Source organism: Pleurodeles waltl, chromosome 1_2, assembly GCF_031143425.1.
Source record: "Pleurodeles waltl isolate 20211129_DDA chromosome 1_2, aPleWal1.hap1.20221129, whole genome shotgun sequence".
In the NCBI taxonomy this organism is placed as follows: Eukaryota; Metazoa; Chordata; class Amphibia; order Caudata; family Salamandridae; genus Pleurodeles; species Pleurodeles waltl.
In genome coordinates this window covers 728,585,102-728,603,215 of record NC_090437.1, presented here as the reverse complement: position 1 = coordinate 728,603,215, position 18,114 = coordinate 728,585,102, and the positions used below count along the sequence as shown (strand labels likewise).

General features: G+C 48.0%; 1 protein-coding gene across 1 annotated transcript in view; it reads right to left on the bottom strand.

The window, feature by feature from the left end:
* GUCY1A1 (guanylate cyclase 1 soluble subunit alpha 1) overlaps positions 1 to 18,114 on the bottom strand; it is a 465,791-nt gene that overhangs the window by 114,749 nt on the left and 332,928 nt on the right. The window lies entirely within an intron of this gene.

Sequence of the window (18,114 nt, the reverse complement as noted above, 5' to 3'; positions counted from 1 at the left end):
TGGACATGAACTTTTAAGTTTAACATGTCCAGATACTGAAAGCTACTACATTTGTTTTTCACTATGTCAAGGCATATCTCTCTCTCCCATTCAATAGCATTGGGATTACCTTAAAACACCTTTTAAGTGTAATTTCAAATTGGGAAGAGATAGACATATGAAGTTTGGTGTCCCTGGACTCATATATTTGAAATCACAACTGATGGTGAAGTGCCACTTTTAGAAAGTTGCAATTTCTTGCTTTAATCATTCTGTGCCTCCGCCTGTCCCTGAATAGATGTCTGGCGTTGTTGACAGCTGGGCTTTGTGTATTCCCTCTAGACAGTCACACACAAAGGAAGCTTGGTTGTGGCACTTTCATATTCATATCCTATCACCAGGCTGATGGGTCTTCCTGGGCTAGATGGGTGGGAGGTGCTGACACCTACTCCTGAATAAGGCTGTGCCTCACTTCACACAAAGGGCTGCATAACCACCTGTAGAGTGTCTGGAACCAGGGAGGATAGAACACAGAACTTGTGGACTTCAAAGGAAACCCTGGAAGTTTCTTCAACCTTCCAGACCCAGGACACCAAATTATAAATACTGGACCCAAACCCCACCAAATCAGATCTTTACTGGAACCAAGGACACTGCCAGGAAGAAGGACTTCTGTGCTGCCAGGGGGAACTGCCACTCTGCAACTGCATTGCGGTGTTTGCCTTCTGCTGGTGCTGTAAGAAGATCTGCAACTTTGATACTTGCGTTGCTGTGTTGGCTTGCTGCTTCTGCCCTGCAGTGAGAAGGATTGGACTTGCTTCTAATTCCTTGAACCAAATAAATCTCTAAGGGCTTGCTGGCTTGCCCCCTGTTCTTCTGCAGTCTCAGTGACATCAAAGGCTGCCTGAATTTCACCTTGGAACAGCTGCTGGACACTGTCATCTGTGAGTCTACCCTGCCAAGAGGTGCCATCCCAGTCCTGGACCCTTGGAAGTGGGCCTAAGATGCTCTCCTTCTGTTGTTTTCATTAAAACCATAGCAAAGCAATAAGAAGCCCTGCAAAGCCTCACCATGCAGCTGCTCACTTCACCGGAATCGAAGTCAGGTGACGTGAAGCCCTACAAAGCTTCACCACACAGCTTCCAGCAGATCAGAACTAATGCACAGCTATACCAAGCCCTGCAAAGCCTCAACGCACAACACCCTGGGATCGACGCCAAGCCCCGCAAAGCCTCCTTGCACAGCTCCCTGGGACCAATGCAAAGTGACACTACACAGACAGTGCACCAGGACTTAAGGTATTGAGTTCTGTGGGTCCAAGTGTGTCCATTTAGCCGGCACAGGCTTCATCGCGTTCGACTTGAATTTTGTCCCAGTGCAGCATGACCAGATAGCCATGTTGGCTCTTTGTGCTTCTAGGTGTTATTTTCACCCGAATGTTTAAAATTGCAATCTCAGGATCTACCTATTGAATTTTCTTATTTTTGTCTTGTATTATTCAGATCAATATTATCAATGTTTCTAAATTGGTGTTGAGTCTTTCACTGTGTTACTTTAATTAAGCCTCCCTGCTCTGTACCAGGCTACCAGAGGGGAAGCACAGAGGGGAAGCACCTATGGAGTGACTAGGATTGTAGTCCCTAGTTGGACTAGGTACAAACCTCTGCCAACTACAGACTCAATTTTTATCATAAGTCTTAGTAATATTCCTACATTTTTCAACAACCTGTGATGGGGTAACAGATATTCTACTCAGGTGCTCTCAAGCATGGTTGCTTCTTCTATTATCTACCAATGTCCATAAGAGGGGCTTGGAATTGTATTAATCAAGAATGGGCTGTATGATAGAAAATGTTCAAAATCCCCCTTAATTGCAGAATTTGCAGATGCCCACATGTCGCAACAAGACATTTCCTAATTTGTATGGGGTATGCTCATTGCAAATCTAGGGGATTCCCATTCTGTTTAGTGCATTATACCATTAGGCAACATCTTCCTGCCTTAAGAACCATTCAAGAGTGACAGGAAATATAGGTGAGCTGTTTTTTAGGCCACTTGAATTATGTATCGTCCAACTAAATCACAGTTTTACATATTAGTACTATCCGCCATTATAATTTGCAGGACTATAACTGTTTATAATTATTATTTTACATTTTTATGAGGCATCGGAAAACTCCAGAGATCCTACAATGTATTCCTAGTATCTAAAACCAATAACATTCTCCAGTCAATTATATTATATTCTTAATTTTATTTATGTTTTGACTTAAGACAATAACACTGTTGTTAAAGAAAATATTAAAGTCTGCTGCCATTGCTTGTTTATATATGAAGGTATCTGGTTATTGCACTCTATAAACAATCTGAAGTGAGAATATGTACAAAACTAGATCCTTTCTTGGTGGAACCTATAGGAAACACAAAAGGAGGGTTTGAAGGTGGCACCTCACCATGAATGAAAGAATAAATAAGAGACATTTGTATACCACACCGCTACTCCTGGGACAGGGTATTTTTGCAATGACAAGACTGAATAAAGCTGCAAACTCTGTTAAAGGGAGTTACAGAGGCCCAGTCAAGATCAAACTACAGCCTGGATTGCTCTTTTGCAGTAGAGAAAAGGAATAATAGGGAAGATTCTCCACAAGACCTTCAGCAAAAAGAAATAGATGGAAGTAAAATTATTGATGTACTTGATTAAGTCAAAAAAAGAACCAATCACCCATATTACAGGAAGAAAAAAAGAATAAAAATTGTGAACCAAGATTCCCCCCCCCCCCATTTATAGGTTCATCTAATATAGGAACTGCCAAACATAATGATCTCACTTTTAACAGAATTTCTTTTTCAAGCTACATTTATTTGTTTTCAACTTATACAATAGCTAGCTTCTCAATACAACTCTGATCCAGGCAATTAAATATTTCAGAGCTACATCAGTAAGTATGGGTTCTCCAAGATGCCTCATTAGATGCCACTTGTCTTACTTACCTATTAACTATTCAATGGAAACATATGGATGAGGTTTGTAGGTACTCATTGGTGTCTGAGTCAGTGAAACAAACAGTGCTGTTATCAAGAAGGCAGAGATGACAAGTCTGGGATATTTTCTTTATGCATATCCTCGAGTGATATTTCAGAGAGGGGTCAGCCAGCATCCACACACTGTAAGGCTATACAGTTGGTCCATCCCTCTTCCTTCCTTTCAGTACTTTACACTGGGCCATTGAGTAATGTTACTACTGGAAAGTAAGTTAAGCGTGGCTTATCATCACTGGTTACATTACTGAAGTAAAGCAGTATCTCTTCCTAGGCCACCATTGCTTCTGCTTTGTCCCTCCTTTTGCATTTAACATAGTAGAGTACTTTCCCTACCAGTTCAGTGCAATAAGTGACCCTCCCTAACCACTGCTTGAAGTCATGAGCTCTAGATGTCTTCCAGTTTAGTACTATGACCCTTCAGGCTATCAACAGGGCTAGGTCAATAAATCCAATACTAGATTTCTAGTTCTTGGGCTGAACTAGCCAAACCAAGAGATAGGTTCCTGGCTTTATGATCTCTGACCTTTGCAAAATGCATTCCATGTGTCAACGCTCCTCCCTCAAAACATTGTTATATTCAAGCAGGAACAGGTCATATGGTAGATCTTTACATTGGTTCAAAGCACCTGTGGCAATTAACCATCATAGCAGGATCCATCCTGGATATCTCTGCAGGGCTCCGGTACATCCTAAGCAAAAAATGAACTTATTGGATTCAGAATCTCATATTTCTTGATAGCTTAGGGGTTTATGGCAGAATCAAAGCACAGTCTGTGTCTGTCAAATCTGCTCCCATGGCCTATGACCCTTGACCCCTTAAGTCCAGTAAATCAGTCTGTGCACTATCCAGTATCTCTTTATATAGTGTTGGCACAGCCTTCCTTCCTATCCCTACGGTAACATCTGCAAGCTACTACAGGTGAGAGATTCAGTTGTTACCTCCCCTGCTGTCCCTTGCCATCATCCTTGATAGCAGGAATAGGCCCATTACTGTTTATTTTAGGGAGGAAAAATTTATTTCAGGTTGGGGGGGTGAAACCCTACTCAAGCAACAACCACATTTCCCTTCAGGGTGAAATCATAAGTAAACCACAAATTAATCTTTGCATTACCCTCTGGTTGCTTCACGGAAGCAGCCAGGCATAACTTAGCAGCAATGTGCAAAGTATTGATGTAGCACCTCAAACTGTAATGAAGTGAAATTTTAACATAAAAAACACAGACCAATTTAGAAAAATAGAGTGAAAATAATAAAGTGTTTGAAACTAAAACAAAACAAATCCAATTAGTTGAACCAGATATATGCAATTTTAAATGTTTAAATGAAAAAAGTGCCTATGAGCACAATGAGACAACAGCATCTATCTGGTTACATCAAACTGGGACAAAATTGGAAGTTCAGGCCGACCGTGATGCAATGTGGTGAGATACAGGCCTGCTGAACAAAGTACTTTAAATCCTGGTTGTGGGCCATTGTGAAACCCCGCAAGGAGGATGCATCAAGTAGAGGCAGTTACAATGGGCTGCAGGCTGCAATGTCAGATCCTGCGTTGAGGATCAGTCAAGTAGCGGCAATTCCAGGAAACTGTGGGGCTGTGATATGAGTATCTATATTGAGGATGCATTGTGCAGTGACTGTTCCAAGGAGATTCAGAGCTTCACTGCGAGATCCTGCACTGAGAATGCATCGTGCAGTGGTGGGTCTGAAGAGCTGTGGGACCCTGCATCAAGAATGCATCGCACAATGGTGGTTGCAATGTGGAGCTGCAAGGTGATGCATCACGCTGCATCGATTCTGCTTGGATCACAGCAGGGATGATATACCACCCTCAGGCCCACTTCTAAGGGTCAATGACTAGGATGGCACCACTTGGGGCGTAGGACTCACAGCAGACAAAAGCTGTGTGCTGGATTCAAGGTGGTTGGAGCCCTTTCTGTCCCTGAGGCTCTGATCAGGAGGCTAATCAACCAGCCCTTGGAGTCATTCTGGAGGTCCTGGGTTCAAGAGGCAGAACCAGTCCTTCTTTCTTAGGCAGCATAGTAGCAGTCCTTCCTGCAGAGCAGTACAGCAGTCCTTCCAAGTCTTCTATAAGTCTAGAGGTACACTGAGGAGTTGGGTCTAAGGGTCCATTATTTATAGCAGGTCCCCACTTTGAAGTAGGAGAAGATCTGGGAAGTTTCCAGCCCTAAAAGGTGGTTGGAATTTCCTGCCTCTCTGCCTGACCCCAGCTTATCTGTGATCACAAAAGATTAGTGTTAAAACCTTTGTGAGTGTGCTCTGTCTTGGAGCAATACACAAAGACCAAATGCCAGCTACACCTACTCACATGACACAGGATACAGGCTACAGGTACCAAATGGTTAGGACAAGAAAATGCCAACTTTGTAAAAGTGGCAATTTCGGAATTCTGACTTCACCATTAAAGAGGTTTTTTGAATGCAATTTTTATACACCAAACTCAATGTATCTCTTGTTCCCAATTGAAATTGTATTGTAATAAGGTAACCCAATGCTATTCTCTGAGAGAGGTAGGCCTTGCAGTAGTTAAAAACAAATCTTTCACTACCAGGACATATACAATTTGAAAGTACAAGTCTAATTTTTTTAATTCACTGCACCCTGCCCTGTCGGCAGTTTAGGGCCTATCCTAGAGGTGACAGAATGTATTACAAAGGAATGGTTAGGCCTGGAAAAAGTTTTATCATGCCTGGTTGAATTGGGGGTATAAAGCTGCACATACACACTGAAATGGCAGGCCTGAGGCATGTTTTAAAAGACAAATTAAGTGGGTGGCACAGTCAGTGTTGCAGGACCACTGGGAGCATTTAATTTACAGGCCCTGGGTTCATACAGTACCAATGTACCAGGGCCTTACAAATAAATTAAATTTGTCAATTGGGTGGAAGATCATTTTCCATGTTAAAAGGAGTGAGCAAAAGCACTTTACCACGGGTTAGTAATGAAAACATACACAGAGTTCTTAACTCAGCAAAACTAAAGACAGCGAAAACAGGGGAATATAAGACAAAAAGCTGTGAGAAAACCAAGGATGTCAGTTCCAACACAGGGCTATAGGGGTAGACGTAGTTTTGGATGGAAGCATTTCAGGATCCTGGGATGGTCTCTGTCCCTTTTTTGTCCTGTGTTTGCTCAAGCGTGTTCTCAAGGATTTACTCCATTTTCCATAGAGGCAATCACATCTTTTTGCTCACATTGTTACCTATGTATGTGCAATGAGGTGAGATGTTCCCTCCTTTGCTGAGTTTCAGTCACTGTTTAGGCTCTTTTCTGGTGACAGAAGTTTTCTACGGTTTCTTCTGCAAGCAACAGAATATCTACCATTGCTGTCACAGGTCAAAAGGGTGAGGAGGGATACTGAAAGCACTAATATACTCATCCTGCAGGGCCATGATCGGTGTAAGGAAATGTTGGACTGAAAGTCACTCTCAACACCAACTGGATTCCTTATTCAGGTGCAATAATTCAGTTCCCCCCTGTTGTGAGATCTGCCATGACTCATATTGGCTGGCAGTTACCTCTCAGATCTGACTTGTTCAGCAGATGTTGAAGCTATCTCAATGTCTGTTATGGAAAAGGCCAGACAATGGCCCTTCTTTCCTGATCTGATGTACACCCTGACATGGAGAAGACCAACTTAGACAAATAGCAAGGGATCGGGGTGCATGTCTTTCTGCCAAGCAGTCTCACTGCACCATTGCTCGCATGCTTCTAATTCTCCCACACCCCCATTTTCCTTGAGTGCAGTCTGTAGCTGTATCAGCTGTCTTCCAACTGTCATCCCTGGCCCATTTGGCTAGTGCTTAAATGCCCTGCTCCCCTCCAGCAAGTGAAGGAATGCTGCTGTTTCATCTTCCTCCTCTAGTCCCACTGTGTGCCCACTCCAGCAGCAGAGACCATTAAGCAATCAGGTGGAGGAGGGAGCAACAATGCCCCTGATCTTGTGCTCTCCTCTGTGGCATTGTTAAGGGCTACCCACAGGAAGCCAGCTACTTAATGATTCTGTGCAGCGGCTGATATGATCAGGTTAGTGGCAGGAACACATTTAGTTTGTGTCCAATATGTTGGCTCCTTCAGCAATGCTCTGATCCAAGTTCAAGCTGAAAGAGTTTAGATGCATCCAGTGACAGATGGCTAAGAGAATTTTTTTTTAAGTATCTATTGGTTTAAGACAGATCTCAGTCCAAAAAAATGACAAATAAAATGTAGTCCATGCATGAGTAGAAATGGACACTAAAGGATCTTTTCAGTGAATGCAGAGAAGTTACAAATAGGGGTTAGTGTAACTCACAGAGGGCCAGATGTAGGTACCATTTTCCTGTCGCAAACAGCCGGATTCACAGATTCGAACTGTTTACGACAGGAAAAAAACATTTTGGTATGTACAGACCCTATTTTGCGATTCGGGGCCAGATATACTTCCCAGTGTTTTGCGACCATATGCAGATCAGTGCACTTTACACTGTTTGCGATTCCCAATGGGGTCACAAATGACCTACCTCATTAATATTCATGAGGTAGCTTGCAATTTGAGACCCCATTAGGAATGGCGGCACTCACTGGGACGGTTGCCTGCTGGAGACAGCAGAGCACCATGTCTGTGACTGCTTTCAAATAAAGCTGTTTTTTTTTAACTGCAGCCCATTTTCCTGAAAGGAAAACGAGATGCACTTCGAAAACAAAAATGAAAAGTTTTCTCTTCATTCATGAGGTAGGTCATTTGCGACCTCATTGCGAATCGCAAACAGTGTCATTGACACTGTTGTACATCCAGGTTTGCGTCTCGCAGTTTGCGAGTCGCAAAACCGGATCTTCGTACATGTGGCCCATAATTTACTGCAGTGTATTTAGAAAAAATTACAGCAAAATGACACAAGATTACACACTATTAAACGAGGAGCAGAACATGTCATTTTGCGCTATTTTCTTAGCCCAATATGAACCATACATCCAAAATGGACCTGAGAATGGGATTTGCACTAAGGAAATAGTACTCAGTGCTACTGAACAGAAACAGCAGCAGCTGCTCGAGCTCACCAAGTTAGTAGTTCCTATGCTCCTGCGTTAGAACATAGATGTGACAGGAAAGAACACAGCTAATTGATCACACGTCTCTCATTCTAAACATGTGAGCAATCCAGCATGGGGAAATGTATGACCTTATTTAATGCTGTAGATTAGGCCAGGCACCTGCTAGATTAGCTGACCTGGGAATGCCAGATAAAACAGACTAGCAAAAACTCACTTTCTTGGGGCAGGATGAACATAAAGGTTCTGCATTACCAGGAAGACATGAACTTTCTAAAAAGGCAGCTGTTATGTATCAACTCCACGGAGACAGTACGGTAAAATGACTTCTTTATTAAGATTATGAGGAGGAAAGGCCAACACGTCCTCTCCCTAGGAAGTCCAGCTGTAATTGCCTAACTCCCACTTCTCTTAACATTGTTATACATTTTAAATCAAAACAACAACCACTCGCTGTCCATAATGATACTAGTTACAGCGTGTGGTTTAAAGATAAACATAACACACCTTCCCCTTTTCAACACAGTAACCTGTGAGAAACAACTGTACTTACTATTACTAAATACACAATTAGGAAAGAAATAAAGGTGACAAAAAACTAATCACTTATGATCTGAATGTAAAGCATGCGTACAATTCTCATAGATTTATTATTCAACGTAATACTTCAAATATTTCGGACGTTTGATTTGCCTCTTGGATTTAAAAATAGTTTGCTCTTCCTCCATGTCATCCATCTGCTCCGCTACTTCGCCCACTCCAGTCATTCTCTCTATCCTGACACTTCCATCTCTTCCACTCAATTCCTTACAATCATCCAACCAACTATACCCACCAGCTTCTTTTCTTTCTACCTTTTCATCCTTCTTGCTCCCCTTACACCATACAATTGTTTTTTAATTCCATACACATCCATCACTCAACTTTGCAGAATTTCTATAAATGTCTGCAATCTTTAATGGGTCAGAACATTTACTCTCATCCTTCTTCACTCTCCATGCCATTCTCGCATGCCCTGTATCGCCTTTCTTCACCACAATATCTATATTTGCACTGTGCTTTCACAATATTCTCTCTTGGAAACCACTGGTGTAACCGTGATTGAGCCATCCATCTTTGGTTGTCCTTCATCAAGGGTACTCACCCTTTCATTATAGTGAAAGGGCTGTACCCATTTACATATGGTGTAGTGTAATATATCCACACTTTTAATACAAGCCATCCAATTTAATCGTTTGCTCTTAACCAATTTCAAAGTTCCCTTTAACACATGATTAAACCTCTCAGCTTCACTATTCTTCCTGAAATGATAAACAGAAGTTAATTTTCTATTGAATCCCATTCCGACACAAGGACCTTTCCATCATCTCACTCCTAAACTGAACTCAATTGTCTTAAATGATTTTCAAAGGGAGCCCTTCCCTCTGAAATATGTTGTCCAGGAACTTAACCATACTATCTGCATTAGTACTGTTCACAAATACCACTGCAGACCATTTGGAAAAAGAATCAAGGGCTTCTTAGATGTACCACAATTGTGAATCTTCAACTTCAATCAGTCCAGTGATATCCACAGCACGTATCAAGCCATTTCAGGACAAGGAACAGGACACAATTGGGGGTTTAGCAGCACCTGTGACTTAACTACATACATGCATAAATTAGAGTACCTGACAATCCTCTTGACTTCGGTATCAATACCAGGCCACCAGTAATTCTCTTTGATCCTTCTCTTACTTTTTACTATACCTAAGTGCCCGTCATGACACAATTTTATGACTAACTCTCTCATTTCTTTGGGTGGCACAACTTCCAAAAAGCTCCTACAACATTCATCCCACCATTTCTTTTCTGGCCAACCTTCCTCAATAAACGTCTTCACTTTCTCCAAAGTTGCATTCTTAACCCTTGCTTCCTGTTCTGAAATGCCAGCCATCCTTTGATCATCCATCCAGTCTACCCACACTTTGGGCCTCATTACAACGTTGGCGGTAAAATCCGCTTACCGCTGTGCAGAAGACCGCCAACACACCGCCACGGCCACGGAAATCCGCCACAGCTATCATGACCCACAGCACGGAATCCGCCAAAATTCAGACACCCACACAAGTCCGCCACACCAAAGGTCAGTGATAAACTGGCGAAAACAAATCCTCCACCGTCACGCCAACAGAAATACGCCCACACTATCACGACACACGAATCCACGCGGCGGTCTTTCAACCGCGGTATTCCATTGGCGGTACACACTGCGGCGCTCAAAATACACACACATTTACAAAACACTACCACATTGGACAATTCCAAATACACACACCACTCCCACACACCCAATACAATATAAAACAGACACCCACATCACCCACAAACCCCTATGACAAAAATTGAGAAAGAAGCAGAGAGAGAGAGAGACACTACAAACTACTACCAAGCATACACAAGCACACCAGACCATCACCCACATAACTTCCACGCACCTCACACAACACACCACTACATATCAGCACACTTAGCAACACACACACCACCCCACACATCACTCACACCACCCCATGGCACGGCAAAGACACCCCAGGTTCTCGGAGGAGGAGCTCAGGGTTATGGTGGAGGAAATCGTCCGGGTAGAGCCACAGCTATTCGGAGCACAGGTGCAGCACACCTCCATAGCTAGGAAGATGGAGCTATGGTGAAGAATAGTGGACAGGGTCAACGCAGTGGGACAGCACCCAAGAAATCGGGATGACATCAGGAAGAGGTGGAACGACCTACCGGGGAAGGTGCATTCCGTGGTCTCAAGACACCACCTTGCGGTTCAGCGGACTGGCGGCGGACCCCCACCTCCTCCCCCACAACTAACAACATGGGAGGAGCAGGTCTTGGCAATTCTGCATCCTGAGGGCCTCACAGGAGTACAATGAGGAATGGACTCTGGTAAGTCAAATCTTCACTATTACATCCCCCACCCAACCTGCATGCCATCACATACCCCCACCCTCACCCTCACCCCATCACTCCAACTCCTCACAAATGTCCCAATATCACAAACCACCCATCCCAACACCAAGCCCTGCATGCAACATCAAAGCATGGACACCCATCACCAAAGCATGCCCACTGCACATACCCATACACCCCCCTAAACCATCATCACACAAGGTCCCACAAAGGAATGCAAGCACTGGGGTACACAGTCACCCACCCATTGCACACCATGGCACACACAGATGTAATAAACATCCTTTTATACCCCTGCAGGACCCCTACCCAACAACACCAGACAGGAGGGTCCACATATGTGCACACCACCAACAGAAGAGGCCCACAGTGATGACAGCACCTATGTCCAACTGGATCCAGATGACCGGCCCCCGGCCCATCCGGGACCTCTGGACAGTCGGTTCCCATCACACAGTCACAGGCCACTACAGAGCTTCCACCCTCTGGAAACACCAGCACAGCACCCACCCAGCGGGCCCATACCTCTGTCCCCAGGACACGTCAATCAGCAGTGTGTCCACCACTACAGGGAACCCAGGCTAACTCACCACCCCAACAACAACAGGGACCTTGGGCAGTGGTAGTGAGCACACAGTCAAGGGGACAGAGGCCCAGGAACACAGGGGAACTGGGCAGGCTGCTGTGCGACGGGGGGAGGACAGGCCAAGGGAACCCACTCTCCAGGAGACCCTCTCCTCCATCATGGGAGCCTGCCACCACTCCCAGGAGACGATGGCAACGGTACTGGCCAAGTTTCAGGAGACCCAGCGCCTGCAGGAGGAACAGTATTTGGGCTTCAGGGAGGAACTCAGAACCATCAATTCCACCCTGGGCACCATCGTAGGGGTGGTGAAGGAAGTACTCAACACCAGGAGGGACACTGTGGCACAACAAGGGGCCCCTGACACTAGCATGGACAATGAACTGCCCACCACCTCTGCCGGCGCTAGTGGACAGGACGCACCACCACAGGACCACCACACCAGCACCCCACCCCCTACAGAAGGAGAACCACCCCACAAACGGTCCCTGAGATCCAGGACAAAGACAGAGAACGATGCCAAGACCCCCGCCAAGAAATTAGACCACCCTGAATGTCATCTTTCTGTCCCACTTTGTCACCCTGTCCATCCTTAAACTGCCACAGCTCCACTTCCTATGCCCATTTGGGCAATGCACCTGTGAGACTAATAGACTGGACTCTGCCATGGACATTCCTCCACCATCACCCCTCACCATTTTACAACCCCCTCCAATATTGAGCACTTAAATAAACACCCTTGCAGCACAAAATAATCTGGAGTCTGTCTGTGATTTCGAAATTGTGTATTAGCAATAACAGTGACAAAATGCTCTTTTAATTGAAATGTCAACATACCTATGTCACACAGCTCTAGTCCATGAGGAAACAAAGCAGATTTCACACAGTGGGACCTACATCTGTGAAATCGTAAGGGAAATTGACAACTCAGTGACCATACACTGGGTGAAAACGACAGACAGTAGAGAGGTAGTAGTGTTAAAGTACATGTAGTAGGCAGGTCTGTACTCTTACCTGTGTCTCACTGGAAATATTGCAGGATCACCGAGTTCCTGTTGTCCATGTCCTCTTCTTCTGGTTCCTCGTCTTCACTGTCCACAGGCTCCACAGCTGCAACAACACCGCCATCTGGACCATCCTCCTGCAGAAAAGGCACCTGTTGTCGCAAAGCTAAGTTGTGAAGCATACAGCAGGCCACGATGATCTGGCACACCTTCTTTGGTGAGTAGAATAGGGATCCACCGGTCATATGGAGGCACCTGAACCTGGCCTTCAGGAGGCCGAAGGTCCGTTCGATAATCCACCGAGTTCGCCCATGGGCCTCATTGTAGCGTTCCTGAATGTCACCCTTCTGTCCACTTTGTCACCCTGTCCGCCTTAAACTGCCATTGCTCCCCTTCCTATGCCCCATTGGACAATGCACCTTTGAGACCAAGAGACTGGACTCTGCCATGGACAATCCTCCACCATCACCCCAGGCCATTTCACACCCCCCTCCACTTATTTGCACAGAAATAAACACCCTTGAATAACCGAAAAATCTGGAGTCTGTCTGTGCTTTCACAAATGTGTAATTGCAAAATCTCTGGAATGTAGCAATGTCAATGCACTTGCTCACATACCAATGTTACACAGCTGTAGGCCAGGAGTAAACATAGCAGAGGGCACAAATTGGGACCCAGATCTGTGAAATGGAAAGCCAAAGTGACAAGTCAGGGTCCAGACACAGAGTGAAAAAGGCAGACTTATGCTAGGTCCTACAATAGTTTGAGATGTGGGAAGCAGTTCCATCTTCTTACCCGTGTCTCACTGGAAGTATTGCATGATGATGTTGTTTCGGTTGTCTACATCTTCTTCTTCTGCCTCCTCATCTTCACTGTCCACAGGCTCCACAGCTGCCACAAGACCGGCATCAGGCCCATCCTCCTGCAGAAAAGGCACCTTCTATCGCAAAGCCAGGTTGTGCAACATACAGCAGGCCACGATGATCTGGCACACCTTCTTCGGTGAGTAGTATAGGGAGCCACCACTCAGATGGAGGCACCGGAATCTGGCCTTCAGGAGGCAGAAGGTGTGCTCGATTATCCTCCTGGTTCGCCCATGTGCCTCATTGTAGCATTCCTCTGCCCTTGTCCTGGGATTCCTCACTGGGGTCAGTAGCCATGACAGGTTGGGGTAACCAGAGTCACCTGCAAATGGCGCGTGACAACTGTTAGACACACAGTAACTTGTAGGGATAACCCCAGACCCAGACAACCATTCCCACTGTCTTGCTTCCAGGTGCTCACCTAATAGCCACACACGGTGCCTCTAGAGTTGACCCATCACATAAGGGATGCTGCTATTCCGCAAGATGTAGGCGTCATGCACTGAGCCAGGGAACTTGGCATTCACAAGGGAGATGTACTGGTCTGCCAAACACACCATCTGCACATTCATGGAAAGATAACTCTTCCGGTTTCTGTACACCTGTTCACTCCTGAGGAGGGGAACCAAAGCCACATGGGTCCCATCAATGTCACCTATGATGTTGGGGATATGTCCCAGGGAATAGAAATCACCTCTCACTGTAGGCAAATCCGCCACCTGAGGGAAAATGATGTAGCGCCGCATGTGTTTTTTAGCAGGGCAGACAACACTCTGGACAACACGTTGGAAAACATAGGCTGGGACATCACTGATGCTATGGCCACAGTTGTTTGAAATGACCCACATGCAAGGAAATGGAGCACTGACAGCACCTGCATTTGAGGGGGGAATCCTGTGGGATGGCAGATAGCTGACATCAGGTCTGGCTCCAGCTGGGTACACAGTTCATGGATTGTGGCACGGTCAAGCATGTAAAGTGGGACAATGGGATGTGAGGTAACTGCGCTGGCGTTGTACACCGTTGCGGTAGGCGGTCGAAGACCGCGGCGCAATGCTGCATTGGTTAACATTGGACCCTATGGGTCCCAGGAGCCAATGACGAAGTACGCCGGCGGTGACGGTACGCAACGCAGCGGACGTGACTGCCATTTTCTATCTGTTCAATCACTCGATACATGATCTTCGACAGGAGAGGACCTACACTGCAAGTGCTGCTGTGACCTCGTCTGGAAGAGACAATGGCTCGAGTGTCTGGGGAAAGGCCCCTGCCTTCACATCGGAGGAGTTGGAGAAGCTCGTTGATGGGGTCCTCCCCCAGTACACGCTACTCTACGGTCCTCCAGACAAACAGGTAAGTACACTGTGAGCATGCTGTATGGGCTATGCCTGTGTGGAGTGGGGTGGATGAAAGATAGGGGGGGGGGAGATTGAGGCGTGCATGAAACGACGATGAATGCATGTGCCACACGGCAAGGGTAGGGATGGGGGCCAATGACTGTGACGGTGCAGCTGGTAATACATTTCTCTTCCCACTGTACAATTCATGTAGGTCAGCGCCCACCAGAAAAAAGATATTTGTCGTGCCATCACCAAGGACGTCCGGACCCTGGTGGTCTACCACAGACGGAGCACCCACTGCCGGAAAAGATGGGAGGCCGCTGGAACAAGAAGACGGCAGAGGCTCAGCTGGGGATGGCCTCCCAACGTGGGAGGGGTGCCCGTCGCACCATGACCCCCCTGATATTCAGGATCCTGGCGGTGGCGTACCCAGAGTTGGATGGGCGCTTGAGGGCATCACAGCAGCCACAATGGGGTGGGAGTACACTCTCATCCTGCTGATTTTGCATGAAGTGGAGGTGTCTGGGTGGGGGAGGTGGGCTGTGAGTTTCCCTAGGCCAGGGCGAGTTTAGTAGGCAAGGTCCCTCCGTAAGGCAGGCCATGTGGCACCCCACCCCATCCGACCTGTGTACAGTGCCAAGTACACCTAGTCGTGCCCCTGTGTCATCTATGTGTGCAGATGTCGTCCATAGCCTTGGTGGCCATTTCCCAGGGATTGAACAGTGGAGCCCAAGAGCGCGGCGCAGTGCAGGGGGCTTCTGTGTCTGTTGTGTCCGCCAGCAGTAGCGGTAATGCATGCACTCAACATGTCTTTCTTCTGTCGTCCCCCCCCTTTTTGTGGTCTCCCTGTTCTTGTGTGCATTAGAATCATCAGGCGGAGGAGCAGTGGCACCGGAGCACGAGGGAGCTGCATCCCACATGGCCCTGGAGGGCGACACTACGGACTCGGAGTTCACCAGTGGGACGGAGGGCGAGGAGGGCTCCACGGCGGGGACAGGAGCTGACACCAGCGACAGGGACTCGTTCTCTGATGGGAGCTCCCTTGTGGTGGTGGCAACATCTGTGCCCCCTGCATCTACAGGTACAGCCGCCACCCCCCCTACCAGCACCGCCCTCCCATCAGCCCCTCAGCCTTTGCCCCATGCCCGCTTACCCAGGAGGGGGAGCATCACCTTCGCCCCAGGCACCTCAGGCCCTGCCCCAGTCACCCCTGCTGCCCTCAGTGAGGAGGCCATTGACCTCCTCAGGTCCCTCACTGTTGGGCAGTCTACCATTCTGAATGCCATCCAGGGTGTAGAAAGGCAGTTGCAACAAACAAATGCATTCCTGGAGGGCATTCATTCTGGTCAGGCGGCCCTTCAGTGAGCTTTTCAGACTCTGGCCTCAGCACTGATGGCAGACATTGTCCCCGTCTCTAGCATCCCCCCTCCAACTTCCTCCACCCAGACCCAATCCCCTGTACCCCAGCCTATCCCAAGCACACCTTCAGACCAGCATGCACACACGTCAACACACAAGGGAAGCTCAGGCAAACATAAGCACCACACATCCCACAGGCACTCACGCAAATATCACACACATGCAGACACACCAACATCCACTGCCTCCACTGTGTCCCCCTCCTCCTCGTCTCCCTCCTCCCTCCCAGTCTCGTCTACACTCACACCTGCATGCACCACATCTACAGCCACAACTGCCATCACCAGCACACACACCACCACACCTCGCTCAGGTGCAGTCACCACCCCCACTACCATTCACACGTCCCCTGTGTCCTCTCCCAGTGTGTCTGTGATGCCACCTCCCAAGATACACAAACGCAGGCACACACCCACCCAATAGCCATCCACCTCACGACAGCCTCCAACACATGCACCTTCACCCAAAGTCACCAAACGAACACCTCCTACAACCACAACCTCTTCCTCCACTCCCAAACCCCCTCCAGCTACCCATCCCAGTGTCTCCAAAAAACTTTTCCTGTCCAACCTTGACCTCTTTCCCACACCTCCCCCACCCCATCCATCTCCTAGGGCCCGACTGTCCAGGTCCCAACCTAGCACCTCAGCCACAACATCTGCGGGACCAGTGGTACCTGTAGTCACCGGAACCTTAAGTGCACTGGCCACCAGGGCAGCCAGTGTGGCACAGAGCCACAGCACGGATAGTCCCCCACCTGTCAAGCATCAAAAGTTGGCCAGTGCCTTGCGGGAGAGGGGGAAGACTCCAGTCACCAAAGCCGCTCCTAGGGGTCCCGGTGGGAGTGTGGAGTCAGCTGCAACACCTTCCAAGGTGGGGAAGGGCCACAAGAAACCCGGCAAGTCTGGGAAGAGCAGCACGGCGGAGAAGGCCGCCATCATCCCCGCTGCCCAGGAGGCCACCGCCATCATCCCCGCTGCCCAGGAGGCCACCGCCAGCACCTGCCCTGCTGCCCAAGAGGCCACCGCCATCATCCCCGCTGCCCAGGAGGCCACCACCAGCACCTGTCCTGCTGCCCAAGAGGCCACCGCAATCATCCCCGCTGCCCAGGAGGCCACCGCCAGCACAAGCCCCAGTGAGCTAGAGAGGACTGCCAGCACAAGCCCCCCAGGGCTAGAGAGGACCGCCAGCACAAGCCCCGCTGGGCTAGAGAGGACCGCCAGCATCTGAGTCACTGCAAAGGAGCCCGCCGCCTCAAGCACCGCTGAACAGGGCACCACCGCCTCAAGCACCGCTGAACAGGGCACCGCCGCTACAAGCACCACTGAACAGGGCACCGCCGCCTCAAGCACCGCTGGCCCATGAAGGCCAAGGGCACTGACGCTACTGAGTCCGTCACAAGCAGGATGAAGCACTCTGGGCACCATGCCCCCTCCAGAACCAGTGGGGACTGTCATCCACTACCTCTGTCCTTAGCAGGATGAAGCACTCTGGGCACAATGCCCCCTCCAGGACCAGTGGAGAAAGACATCCACTACCTCTGTCCTTAGCAGGGTGAAGCACTCTGGGCACCATGCCCCCTCCAGAACCAGTGGAGAAAGACATCCACTACCTCTGTCCTTAGCAGGATGAAGCACTCTGGGCACCAAGCCCCCTCCAGAACCAGTGGAGAAAGACATCCACTACCTCTGTCCTTAGCAGGATGAAGCACTCTGGGCATCAAGCCCCCTCCAGAACCAGTGGAGAATCACATCCACTACCTCTGTCCTTAGCAGGATGAAGCACCCTGGGCACCATGCCCCCTCCAGAACCAGTGGAGAAAGACATCCACTACCTCTGTCCTTAGCAGGATGAAGCACTCTGGGCACCAAGCCCCCTC